Source organism: Erpetoichthys calabaricus, chromosome 18 (genome assembly GCF_900747795.2).
Source record: "Erpetoichthys calabaricus chromosome 18, fErpCal1.3, whole genome shotgun sequence".
NCBI lineage: Eukaryota > Metazoa > Chordata > Cladistia > Polypteriformes > Polypteridae > Erpetoichthys > Erpetoichthys calabaricus.
Window position 1 is genome coordinate 36,903,044 of NC_041411.2, and position 14,575 is coordinate 36,917,618.

Sequence of the window (14,575 nt, forward strand, 5' to 3'; positions counted from 1 at the left end):
GACTTGGATATCGATACGCCTACCTCCTGGAGAGTGTTGTTCACTTGGTTGGCTGTTGTGAAGGGGTTTCTCTTCACCATGGAAATGATTCTGCGATCATCCAACGCTGTTGTTTTCCGTGGACGTCCAGGTCTTTTTGCGTTGCTGAGTTCACCAGGATGTACTGTACATCTCAAGATGTACCAAACTGTAGATTTTGCCACTCGTAATATTGTAGCAATTTCTCGGATGGGTTTCTTCTGTTTTCACAGCTTAAGGATGGCTTCTTTCACCTGCATGGAGAGCTCCTTTGACCGCATGTTGTCTGTTCACAGCAAAATCTTCCACATGCAAGCACCACACCTCAAATCAACTCCAGGCCTTTTATCTGCTTAATTGATAATGACATAACGATGGACTTGCCTACACCTGCCCATGAAATAGCCTTTGAGTCAATTGTCCAATTACTTTTGAGCCCCTGAAATGAAGGGATTGTGTTAAAAAAATGCTTTAGTTGCCTCACATTTTTATGCAATCATTTTCTTCACCCCACTGAATTAAAGCTGAAAGTCTGCACTTCAACTGCATCTGAGTTGTTTGATTTAAAATTCATTGTGGTAATGTACAGAACCAAAATTAGAAAAAAGTTGTTTCTGTCCAAATATTTATGGACCTAGCTGTATAAAATCCAACATCTGTCTGTCTGTATGTCTGTCCACTTTTCACAAGAGAACTACTTAACGAATTTAGATTGTTTTATTTTCTATAATTTGCTTGAACATTCCGGTTGATTTAGCGACTTCTCGCATCACGCAAAGTGTCATAGTTTGCTTGTGGTAGCGATTTATTAGCGCGAATCCGAGAGACACGCAGCGGGCCGAGGTGGGGGGAGTGGGGCCCTCCTTACTCACTCGCCAGCCTCGGAACATACCTTACCTCTGCTTAGCTAGTGAACGAGAGAACTCCTTAACGGATTTAAATCGTGTTTTTTTCTATAATTTGCTTGAACATTCTGCTTGATTTTGTGACTTCTCTCATCGCACTATGAATCACAGTTCGCTTGCAGGTGCGATATATTCAAGCAATTCCAAGACAGAGGCTGCAGACCAAGCGTAGTAGGTAGCCAGGCAGGGCCCTCCTCACTCACGTGCTAGTGTCCGTTCGAGTCGCTCTACCTCTGTGTTTTGGAGTGTAACATGCCTCCGCTTAGCTAGTGATACCTGGTTGTTTATTGATTTTTAAAATTTGTCCTGTTTCATTACTACGCAGGCAGAGCTGCAGGGGGCGGCTAGTACTGTATATACTATATATATGGAGACATTTGTGAGGTCCTATGCTCCTTCTCACCTACTCTGGTGATGCCACCTCTGCATGGCATTAATTCTCAATCCTGACTCTTCTGGTGACTCTAGCTGGTGAAACGAGCTGCCTACCTCCATTCAAATCTCTAAGTCCCTTAATGTGTTTAAGATGTGTCAGCCTTATATTGTTGACTTGCTCTGCCCCAACCCAACCAGCAGGTCATTACAGTCATCATGTCAGATGTTATTACATATGCCTCAATGCCAGTTCCAGCATAAGGGGCATTGTGCCTTTGCAGTAGCTGCCCCAAAATTGTTAAACAGCTTACCCCTCAATACTAGAGATGCTCCTTCTATTACTGTTTTAAAATGTACAGTAGACTCAGAACTCACCTTTTTTCATTAGCTTCCGAGGCTATCCGATGCATGAATTTGATATTTTTGTTTTTTTTATCTTAATGTGTCTATACACATGATCATATAGTTTATAACTCTGTTGTTCGTTTCCTTGCTTTTTTACCTTTTATATGTACATTTGCTTCACTTTCATTTGCTTTAATTGGGTGTAAGTCATTGAACAATCCTGGATCGGTCATCAATGTATTGCTTGGCACACTGACAACCTCAAGGTCAGTTTAAAGCTGCAGCTAATTTAATGCGTACATCTTTGTAATCAGAGAACTAAAGTGAGGTACCTGGAATAAAACCCACCCAGACAAAGTGAGGGTGCAAACTCCACTCAGATGGTGAGGTCGATGCATGACTTGTGTAATGGATGTCACGCACGCCCTGGTGTCCCTATCAGGGTTGGGGTCCAGTTTCTCTCCTAGCCGGGAGGCTATGACAGTGAATGGGCACAAAGAAGGGCAAGATGTTCCCTGCCAATCCCAGAAGACTGATAAAGGATGCCAAAATTCACATGGGCATATTGGCTGCTTGACAAGGATGGGCCGAAGACCCTTACCAGCAGGGTGGAAAGACAGGGGAAGACAACCTGGCAGGGCTACATACTCCCCCAACAAGCTAGGTGGCAGTCTCCCTGGGTGACGTTAATTTTGTGGACACCCACAAGGCATGCTGGGAACTGGAGTCCCATGGGGTAGCCTTGTTGGGTTCCATAGATGCTGTAGGGATCACTGATCCCTACTGTGTGAGGCTTCCATTGGACCTGGAAGTACTTCCAATGGGCAATGATAAAATAAGCCATTCAACCTCATCCAAGTGAGTTAGAGTTGGGTGGAAGTGGACAACGCTCACCTGGGAGGAGTGGTGGGAAAGAAGAAGGAATTTTAATTGTGATTGTGTTTATTAAGAAGTCTTTGTAAAGGTTATTATTTTTAATAAACCTTGCATCTTCACCCAGGACTTGTGTCTGTGAGGTTGTGTCAGGGATTTGGGGTGCAGCAATGCTCCCTAATGGTCACACTTGTAATACTTGCTGATCATGGAACCAGAAAGTAGCAAAGTGTTGAATATTGGTATAACATGCAAGTAAAAATTCCACTGTTTGCTGTAACTTTAAGTTGAACTTGACAGTGCGAGGATTTTGAGTTTAGGCAGCAGCACTAACCACTGTGCCGGCCAGTAATGGGTTTGTATTGTAAAGTAGTGCCCACTAATGGGCTTATGCCTAGCACATACAGTCGATTTGTGCCACATTCAAATGGTCATACCCAGCAGGGCAGATGGTGGCTACAGCCTTTTTCTAGCCTCTAATAGCTTGGCACAGCTAGAAATTGCCCCAGCTTTGAAGTTGCTATTGATGTTAGAAAAAAAAAAGCTTATAATGAATAGACAAGACAAAATGGAGAGACAGACATGGTACAGTCGGCTGATACGGTTTCATTAAACTAAGTAAGAAGTGCTTGTGATAAAATGAGCCAGCCTTTGAATATTCTTTCCAAAACACATTATGATATGTTTATCTAATGCTGAGGATCCTCTTCATGCTGATAGCACGATTACCCTAAACCAAATCTATTATTCTGTTTTCTGATTTTTTTAATCACAAACTCGGTCAAATTAAGAATTTAATTGTGTGCATAAGAGAGGCCAAGCTATACAAATGGTGTTATTTTTTTTACCCTAAAAGAAATCTGTTATTTTCTGTTTTCTGATTTTTATTTTAATCATAAACTCAGTCAAATAAGGAATTTAGTGGTGTGCATCACAGAGCCCATTCCATAGAAATGGTGTTATTTTTATTCTGACGCCAGTTCGCTAACCCATATTTAAAGTCTAATTAAGCAGCTTTGTTTCAAACTCGGGCCTTTTAGATCATGCTGACTGACAAATCACTGGGTGTTATTTTTTAAATTTATTTAGAAGTGTCTTTTTTTATTTTCAGGAAGTGGTACTGATTTTTGGTGGTTTCAATTCCAGTGAAGTATAAAAGCAGTAAAGGTTGTGCAAAGCCCATTCATAAAAATCTCGAATAACATCACGCCAGGGTGCTGCATCATTTGGCTCAAAATATTTTCCCAGTCTTAGTCACCATACTGACGTGGTTTGCTAACAAAGTCACCCACTTTAAATTCGGTGCATTTAGTGTTTTCGATCAGTCGTCATCCACCCCTGTGGCCTTGTACCTGCATGTCTTCTCAACCAGTGTGGTGAGCTATACAAGTGGACCCAATCGCGCCGGTACTGGATTCTCTCACGAGGGGATATTCAGTTGCTTTAGTAGTTCTTCAAAATGTTCCTTCCATGTCTTAATGATTTGCTGAGTAGAGGTCAATGCCAGTAAACTTTTTTAGGTTTACCATCAACAACATTCTGCCTGTGCTCTCGGATTCATCAAATGATTTGTTAGAACCCCTTTGAAGTGACCTGGACGTTATTCTCCATGGTTTACTACACTTCAGCTACTGCAGCAGCAAAGACTTTCTAGGCATATCATCATTTAATCAAATCTGGGGGCTCTTCTGCTAAAATTGTCTTATCTTCCAAGTGCCACAGATCCTAAATCCATGTCCATGCATCTGTAGACTGCATGCTTTCTTGATGCCCAGCACACCTTCTGAGGGATCATCTTTAGACCTCCAAAAAGGGTAAGCAACACCTGTTCTGACTCAGCAGGAAACAGCTGATTTTTTGAGTTTGCCCAGGAGATGCATGGAAAAGGCAAAATAAAACAAATAAAATAAAAGCAAAGCAACCTGAAAGCAGAAGAGTGGCAAGAATCACAGTCAAAATTCAGGCAAGAAGTCGAAAACCAGGAAAGACGCAAAAATCAATCAGAGTGAGAATTACTGTAAGGGTTTTGAAGGATTTGTCCGCAATTTGGATAAACAGCTGACATTTTATCCCGTCTTACTTATGCACTCGAGGTCATGACCCTAGAAATGTGGGATATGACCCTAACAATGGTTACGCCAAATGGCATCCACTATAGAAAAGGTTATAAGACCCCAAAATGCAGCCCTGATCATGACAATACCACCCCAAGCAGAGAGGGGGCACTATCACAGTCACTGGAAGCAGGCATTCATTTGAAGAACATTCAAGAAGTTGGAAGGATCGATCCCTCGCCTTTGTGTTTGACTGGCTGAATGCCAAACTGGTTTGCACTCTTGTGTGCCATTTCTTTGCCTTTTTGTTGGTCTCCTGGGTCTACCGACTGGTACTCCTGCCCTTTTCATGTTCTGTGTTTCTTTTTTGTAGATCACACTGTGCAGAAGTTAATAACATAGAACTCCTTTTTTGTTGCCACAAGCTCTTGTCACCTGACAGAATGCACACATCTTGAAAATGGACCACTTTCCAAATTCAATAAAGCAATTCTAAGGCTTTAACTGTAGCTTTTGTTTGGCATAATTAGCATTGGTGTGCCTTGGCTGCAAAAACTGGCATTACATGAAGTAGAAATATTTTGAAATTAAAAGGCTGTGAAACATCTAAAACAAAAAACTGTATTATTGTTTTTTTAATGGAATGCGTTACACCTGTTTACATAAATAGCGCAATGTAATAAAATATGCCATCTAAGAATGATAAAAGGCATTCAATAACCTGTAGTAGATAAGAATTATTGGACTTTTTATGTCATTTTTTATTGCACTCCACATAATCTTAATATTTTAAATTGAGAAAATTTCTAACAAATGCATCTGAAATGAATTTTCAGTATGATACTAGATGAGAACCTTTTTGGCATGAATAATGTGTTATATCCTTTATTTCAACAAGAGATAGGCTTTTTTATAAGTAAAATATGTTTTTTGCCCATAGTACTCTTGCATTTCTTATGATGTTTTTATTAAATGATAAGGATATAATATAACAGAGTGAGATAAGAAAATCAGTACATTACAAAAGAAGCACCTGCCCACTTCTACCCACCACCATACACTGTAAGGAAGAGAAGGCGTTGGTGACAAGAATAACCAAAGAGACTGAAAGGAACTGAAATGTATTTATTTTTGTATGGCACACTGTAGCAAGGGACATATTTACAGATATAAAATAATTGCATAGTTAAGTAAATATTTAAATGTAGGGATGAGGTGCCTTCCTGAATAGAGTATAAGGCCCAAAAGATCCCTGCAGGCATGAGAAAGCCAATACCAATGCCAATGGCTGCTAAGAGGTAGCATGTTCAGTATATAGTACTCTAAACAGGAATTAGGTGGTGGTTTCAGCATGAACCTTTGAGAGTGAAGGATTGGGTGGAATCATGTAATGTGTCCTCAGAATCCTACAGCACAGCCGACCAACCTTTTGCCAGGAATGCCTTGAAATGTAAATTAGGCCCACGGTCCTAAAACAGATCATTTGGGCCACACTGCTTTTCTAGTAGATCAGGAAGTGGGGCAGCTGACTTGCAGTTCTAGCTTTTTTAATGGCAAATTGTGTCTCAAGTCTGCATGAAGTCACTACATGAAGCTCAAGGCCTAAATGGAAGGTTGAATCTCTCCACGGGAGTGATTGTAATGCTTGGCCGAAAATGATGGCTACATGAGGTTAAAGCAGCCTTGCCAACAAAGCAGAACTGAAGGCGGCTTTGGAAAGAGAATGGTGTGAATACTCAAAACGGTGGGAAGAACATTTGGCAAGAGTTAACAAGACATACAAGAGCTGAAGATGGTGGGCATGCCATTAGACGGTCAGTGGTTGAAAGAGTATTTAATCAGGCCAAGATAGATAACAGTTGTGGATATTTCTTTTATGGATCCCTCCAATGGTTGTTTTGATGTTTAACTCGTCTTCTGATTCTGTTGTGGCTTTGGGTCTGCCAGACATGTCCCTGTCTGAGTTTCTTCCATTTTTCAAGTATTTTTTGATGGGTCAAGAAACTGTACTAACTGCTATAGTGGATTTCTTTTCAATTTCTCTAAAGGTAAGGCCTGAACTTTTAAGGTTTACATTGGTCGGTCTTCTTTTATCAATTGCCTTTTCTCTCCATTATGATAACAATTTACAGTGCGATATTGTCCAAATACAAGGGTGTAGCAACACAGTTTGTTCCAGTGCTGATTTTATACAGTGTAATGAAACACAAAGATAAAGGTTTTGGGGATCCACCCTGTATATTGTAAGAAGTTGTCGAGGGAAAAACAGCTGCGTGATACTCAACTGAGTGATCAATTGGGACTGAGTCACCAAAAAGGACTGAGTGCAAAGCAAAGATGGTGTGTTTTTATAGCCGAGGAGAAGGAAGAGGCGGGTCATCTGGAGGGAAAAGAGGAAATGAGGTTATTAGAGGGCGTGATCTGGAAACGGAGGAAAAGGACTAGATATTTCTCCCCCTGTAAGGATAGGAGAAGAGGCATTAGTACACCTGATTAGCCCCCTATGCTGGAGTTTCAACATTCTTCTATCTCCCATGCACGCATGTGTGACAACAGACACAGGATTTGTAAGTAATCAACAAAAGCTGGGACGCCTGAAGGAATTGTTTGAATGGGCCTTAAAGGCTTAATTAACACCTACTGATGCAGAAAGATGAAAGTTGTTAACTCATTACTTGTTCCATAAACAGGGCCTGTTTAAAAGTTACATTACTTTTCGCTTTTCGGTAAACTAAACTTTTTTTTTTAACTTATGGAAGTTTTTACCACTTATACCATTATTGGTTAAGGTTAGGGTTAGGGTTAGGGTTAGGGATTGATTGTGTGTGTACATGTGTATATGTACAATATATCCTTTTTATTTTTTCATAAAGAAAGATTTTAAAAGATCTTGAAAGTGAGAATACTAATGAGAGGGGTTCATGATTTGATGGGACAGAGCTTGGGCAGCTGCCGTATGGATTCAGCATCCTCACTTCAAATGTCGTGCCCAGTTGTTGTCCATGTGGACTTTGCACATAAGTCTGTTAGGGTTTTCCATTATGAACTCTGTTTTTTCTCCCACATCCCCAAATACTTTTCTACTAGGTTACTTGGCGATTCCAAACTGGATAAGTGTGAATGTGGGTATATGTGTGAGTAGGCCCAATAGTAGGCTTATGTGTCCTGTCCAGGGCTGTTTCCTGCATTGTGTCTCTTTCCAACAGGACAGGTCCTACATGTCTGAATAGAATTGAAGTGGGTTTGAGAATGCGACATTATGTTATTAAAAAGCTTTGACAATACACTAGAAGATATCTTCTCATTCCAGCTGCCTCTAGTCATTGGCGTTGAATTTTATAGTTACAAATGTGGAAGTAAATTCAGATGAAGATGGTAGAGGAAAAGAAAAACAGCAACTGCATTTCCTTCTTAATCCCCAATTGCCACAATATGGTCTGGGTATTCACTAAAGTGGGAATGACAAAGCAGTCAAAACATTTTTGAAGCATCAGCAGCTGCATGCCAGATGCAGGCTGTGTTCTGGAATGTTCTGAGAGATGACAGCTGTAGGTGTTTAAAATTATAAAAGATTGTAATCCAGAGATGAAGTTTCAGTTATTAGGCAATTTTCATCTGGAGACCAATGTGATTATGCCAACAGGAGCACACAGCACAGGGTCTAGAAAAGGAGACTTAAAATAAAGCAATGGAGACAAAGAGTTACAGACAACAAGATGCAAGAAGTGAACAAAAGGCAGGTGCAGTGACTGAGGGTGAAGGTTCTTGCTTCACTAAGACAGTATAATTGATATGGAGGGTGAGGATGGAGCACAATATGACAGCGTATGTACTGTGAGGATCAAAATTGCTTTTAGTCAAGGTAGTTCATTAGTGTTGCTCTTTCACACATCCAGAAGTGTTTGTTCATTGAACACCCAGTCCAGTAAATTCTCCATGTGAAGTTGACACCTTCTTCCTATATCTGATATGCTGTTCATGTAGCTTGATTTCTTTAGGGGTACATCTACTGTAAGAGGTGAAACTGCGGTTATTGGTGGTGGATAGTTAGTGCGACTGGGATATGAGTTTAAGTCCTAGTCTGGTCACTTTCCATTTGCACATTATGCTGATGTCCAACACTAAAGTGTTCCTCATAAGTCAAAGACAGATGTTTTAGATGAACTCATGTTAATAAATTATCCAAGAACCAAGTGAGTGTGGCTTTGTGTTTAAACAGATCCAGTAATGGACAGAAATCTCATCAAAGATTGGCCGTATAGGCTGGGGTTTGTTTTGAATGAAGTGGTTTTGGAAAATTGATGCCTATATTTTGTTAATTGACTGATATTATTGTACTTCATGGCATATAGTAAATTGTTCTAGTAGTATTAGACCTAACTTTATGCAATAGACAACTAAAAAAATGTTACTAAACAGTTGTGCAATAATTTAATTAGAAAAACAGTGATGTGAAATTTCCCATTTGCAGACATAAAAGTAGGCATTTCACGTTACCCCTTGCATGCCACAATAAGCTTAAACATGAAATTGAATCAGAAGACAATGAAAAAAAATCAAAGTCTAGACAATAAATTAAATGTCATCAGCAGTCAGTTTTAACAAGAAGGACTTGAAAAGCAATTCAGTTGGCGTCTCAGTTAGTAACTGCCATATACAGGCTTATCTATGGTCTTAAAGTTCAGGTAGATTTCTGGTTTCACAAAAAGCCTTTGTCATCAATTAAGCTCTTCCTAAAGATGAACACAGTAATAAACAAAATCCCTCAAAATTTCTTCAAAAAACAAAATTAAATAATTAGAATGTAGTGGACAGCTACACAGATCCATATCAGTGTATGTTTTATAACATGCTGTTTTTCAATATAAGCTTATAAATGAAAACTCAGCAGGTTATTTAGCTGTTTGGAGATCACGAAAATACTGTAAAAGCAGCAACTGTCTCTTTATTGTCTTTGCTAGAATTTTCTTAATTTTTTTTGTTTTCTTGTAGCTCACCTCCTATTACTCCAATACTATATTACTATAAAGAGATTACTAGCTTCATTATTTCCCTTCTTAATTATGAGTATACTGTATCACGCTTCTACCTAATATATAAACAGCACACATCACTAGGAGTATATTATAAAGGAAGGATCCCCAATTGATGAACTCCATATCCATTCAGTATACACTTACCTATAGTGTTCAGAGGCCTATTTATATGTAAAATGTCCATGTGCACCTGTTAGAAATAAAATATCACTAACACTATTAGAGTGAAAGTATTTATAGTGAATTTATTACTCTTAAAGTTGCAATAAATGCTGGGATTGGCTCTCATGGAGATAAAGACGAGGGTCTTCTTTCATTTCACATGGTCACACTCTTTCATCTCAAGTACTGGTTATCACGGATGCAATATCAGGTGTCTCTGGAATCAACCATAGGTGGAGGTCCAGTCTATCACAGAACAAACTCCCATATCCAGCCACACTAAGGCCTACTGAGTGCAGTTTGGAGCTACCAAATAATGTAACATGTACACCTTTTAGAATATGGAAAGAAAACCAAATGAAAATTCACACAGACTTTGGTTGAATATGCGAACTGCACATGAGCAGTATCTGAGCTGAAACTGAAACTGACCATGGAGTAGAAGCAGTGGTGACCATTACACCGTCTTGTTACAATGTGCAAAAAGAAGGTGTTCCCATTAAGAATTAATCATCTGGCAGGAAAGAAGGCATAATGGTGAGGTGGTCTTTATTTTCTAGTCCTAGTGAGGAGGTTTTCTCAGTGTACGTGTCAATGTGTGTCCGTAGTGTTGACAGTGGTGGGCACATGTGGGTTCTTTGTATTTCATGTCATTTTGTCATACACTCCTGAGTTTGCATTCTCTGATATTTAAGCAGTCTGCATATAAGGAGCTGGGCAGCATTTTGTGCACACGTACGCAAAGGAAGCACAATTTTAATCATTAAAATCTCTGTGTCTGTAGGTTTCATTACTTTTTCAATTCTTTCTCTCACTCTTGAGAGATTTTCCTGTCTCTGAGATGTGTTCCTTTGCACATTATGTGCCTAAGCACTCCCATGTAGCGTTGTTCTGCTTGACAGCTTTGGTTTCATGTCCATATTCCAAAGTAATGGATTTGTTTCAGCTGTTGTGTGGCTGCTCACCTTCATGTTTCTTATTGCTATTGAGCTATATTGCAAAGAGGTAGAGATAATAACTTTCAACAACAGCATGACAAGAAAGCATGGATGATTGATTATTATTATGATTATTGTTGAATATGCAAAATTGAGGTTTGGGCTCCATTTAGACAAACATGACCACCTTTTGCGATCATTGCCATTCTTGCCTGACAATTAAAATATGTTAACTCCAGAAAATGGAGCCTTTAGACAGACAGACAGACAGACAGACAGACAGACAGACAGACAGACAGACAGACAGACAGACAGACAGACAGACAGACAGACAGATAGATAGATAGATAGATAGATAGATAGATAGATAGATAGATAGATAGATAGATAGATAGATAGATAGATAGATAGATAGATCGTGTAATAAAATAGACAGCAGAGAGAAAAAGGTTTGGGGATGGCCACCCTGTATACTTGAAAATATGTCTTCACAGACACGAGGTCATGTCAGAACTGACTAACAGGATGAAAACTGGTCTATAAATATGGTGGATTAGAGGTACAGGTGGATCCAGGGAGGCCAGAACAGGAACTGATGTGGCTGGTAGATGGGTTCTGGGTGCCGGAAGTGACGTCATCGGTGGGTGGACCGGTGCTGATGTCACTGAGAGGCACAGTCTTTGGCTGGTCTGCAGAGGGACAAGAGGAGAAAGGATCAGATGACAGTGCCAACCCCTGGTCTGGTTGAGAAATAACACTCTTTAAACCTGCAAACTGTCTGCCATGCACACTTGTGTGACAATAAATAGATTGATAGATGTACGCACACACATACACACATATACTATTGTCTGAACACACACCAGAATGACTTAAAAGGAAGAAAAACCTCTGGCTTGGCAGTCACAGTTCCAGTGAGGCATTAAACATGTTATTGCTGTTGGTATAAAGGGCCTCTGGAACATTTCTTGACAAACTCATGCTGAGTAATTCATTGGCTGAATGTCCTCAGTGTTAGTGTGTCACAGAGAGAGGATGTGCAGCTTTGTTCATAATGGCACTCAGTTTTGTTTTAATTCTCTCCTTTGCTTCGACCTCCAAAAGTATCCAGATTATGTCCCATTATTGAACCTTCCCTTTTAATTAGTTTGTTGATTCAGTGGGCCTCTCTTGAAGTGATGTTACTCGCCCAGTACACTGCAGTGTAGAAAATCGCACTGGCCGTCATAGAGTTGAGGAAGATGTGAAGGATGTCACTAGCCACATTAAACAAACAGTCTTTTAGGACTTTCTTCTATAGTTCCTCTGTGTTCCAAGACCACTCCAACATGCCATTGATGTGGAACCCCCCCCAGTACTTGTAGGAGTACACCACCTATACATCCACTCACTAAATAATGACTGGGCATAAAGGCTGTTTGGGTCGGTGAAAGTCAATAACCAGTTCCTTGGTTTTGCTGATGTTAAGCTAATGTTAAGACAATTCTTTCTTCACTAAGTAAGAAAATTCTCCACCTGACTCCTATACTGTGCCTCATCCCCCTTATTGATTCACCCCATAATTCAGAAATCCTGCTTTTAGACATCTGCTGAAGATAACCCTACTGTTTCAACTGAAAAAATGTCACCTTCTTGACCTATTCTGGTTTATAATATTAAATAATTTTAGTGTGTTTTTCAGTTATACTATGAATAAATGCAATTTTCTCTTTCAATGGTTTGTGGACAGGTGTAGGAATGATAGGTCTCAAATATAAAAGTTGGGTCGCCAACCAACCAGGTTTTTTAATTTAACTGAAAGTTTTAATAAGGAAGCAACGCCTCTTGGTGTCTAAGCTTCTCACCTTCAGGCTTTTAACTAAACAAAAGGCTTGGTTTTAGCCACAGGTTCAGGGTCTGTTTGGCAAGAGCTTTGTCCGGCAGGTCACACTGGTCACAAAAGATGCCTCCTTCTGAGCAGCCAGGGTTCTTATAGCTGGGGAACCAGAAGGGGTGGGGCTAAGTGCCCTCATTGGGTGGTTTCTCACTGCTATGGGGAGAGAAGAAGAAGAACATGTTAGTAACAATGCCCCCTCTCATCCTAGTGGGTTATTACATACCTTGAACAAGCAGGTAAGGAGATATCCTGGTGCACACGCATGACAGTTCATTTATTAAACTACTTAGAGAAGCAAAAATGCTATATTATAACGTCACTATTATACAAAATCTGTTGTCTTATTCCTATTTTTGATGTCTAGAGAGGCAGTGGCAATGTCTCCCTTGTTAGACTGGGATACCTAACAAGCATACATGATCTACTGTTCAGATAAGAAAATTCACAATGCATGTATCTTCTGTTATCACCCCACATGTTCCATTACAGTGTATACATTTGTAAAAAGATAATAATAGTGTTGCTGTTGATCTCTCAACCTGTTTTAATTTTCACTGTGGTGTAGCCATATGCCTACAAGTAGAATAATGTCCCACCACACAGAGAGGCAATAGAGCTCAGACTGCATTATGACCCCCTCTTGGGTTAAAATGCACAACAAACATTGTGCTTCATGGTGGAGTAAAGTTTGAATTTCATTTAAAAAGAGACAATTCTTTCTTTTTCAAACATGCTCTAGTGAAAAACCAGGTGTTACAGATTTGAAGTGTCCATCTTTTCTGGAAAACAAATTTGCTAGAAAACATAGCAGATGAACAGACACTGAGATGTAGGAACACCATGTTCTCCACATGTGTCTGCTGGTTTTCCTCCTGGTACTCCAGTTTTCCATCATCATTCCCAAAGACACTTCAGGCTTATTAGTGATTCCAAACTGGCCATTGTGTGAATGTAGGTGTGTGAGGTCTGTGATGGACAGGACTGTTTATAAGATTGTGGTCTGTGCTACCAGGATACACTCTTGCTCCTCTGGAATCATGGATTCAGTTGGATTGAGAATGTAATTTTGCATTATTCCACGTACAGGGCAGTATAATGGTTAGTGCTGTTGCCACTGAGCACTTGAGTCTTTGAAATTTGCACTCTCATGTCCATATGTGTTGTCTATGGATACTCAGATTTTTCCCAACAGCCACAAAAATGAGCTAGTTATTCTAGATTGACCTAATGTGGATATTTGCATGTGCCTACCTTCTAAACGGCTGACACCCCATCCAGAGTTGATTCCTGCCCTCTGCTAATGCTACAGGACAGGCTCGGAGAAACCATTGTCCTATAATTGAGTAAGCAACATGCAAATGAATGAGTTAACATTTTATGTCATACTTACATCCATATCTATTACAACACCAGCCAAAATCTTCATTCCTCCACATTCAAGGAATTTAACCTTGAAAAATGCAATCACTATAAGGCCCATGTGTATGGTCACTGACAGTGACCATGTCCAACTCTATGATGGATGGACCTGACCTGTGGGTTAGCTAGCCTAGCAAGCAGAACTTATTCAACTAAGACAAAGAGTAATCCATCTTATGCATGTGCTGATCTTCTCTTTGTCATCCTGAAAAGTCAAAAACAACTGTTTGCTTCTTGTTAGACTGGAAACTTCCCTTGGTGAGTTTAAAATATTTTATAAAACTACAGAAAGGAAACATGAAGTTATTAAAAGTTCCAAATCAGCATGTTCCAATTTCAAAGTTTGGCCTGGAAGCTTTGGGTAAAACTCTTGATAGGGTGCCAGTCTACCACAGGGCATAATCACTTAGACAGGGAAGTTTAAAGGAAGCAGTCAACCAAGTGTGAATTTGGGAATGTTAAAGGATAAAGGTAAACAGAGCCGGCAAATTCTACAATTGTGCAGCTCTTGTGTAAATTCTTTCTTAAGTAAAGCGCTTCCAGCTCTTTGTTTTCCAAATCTAATTTGATTTTT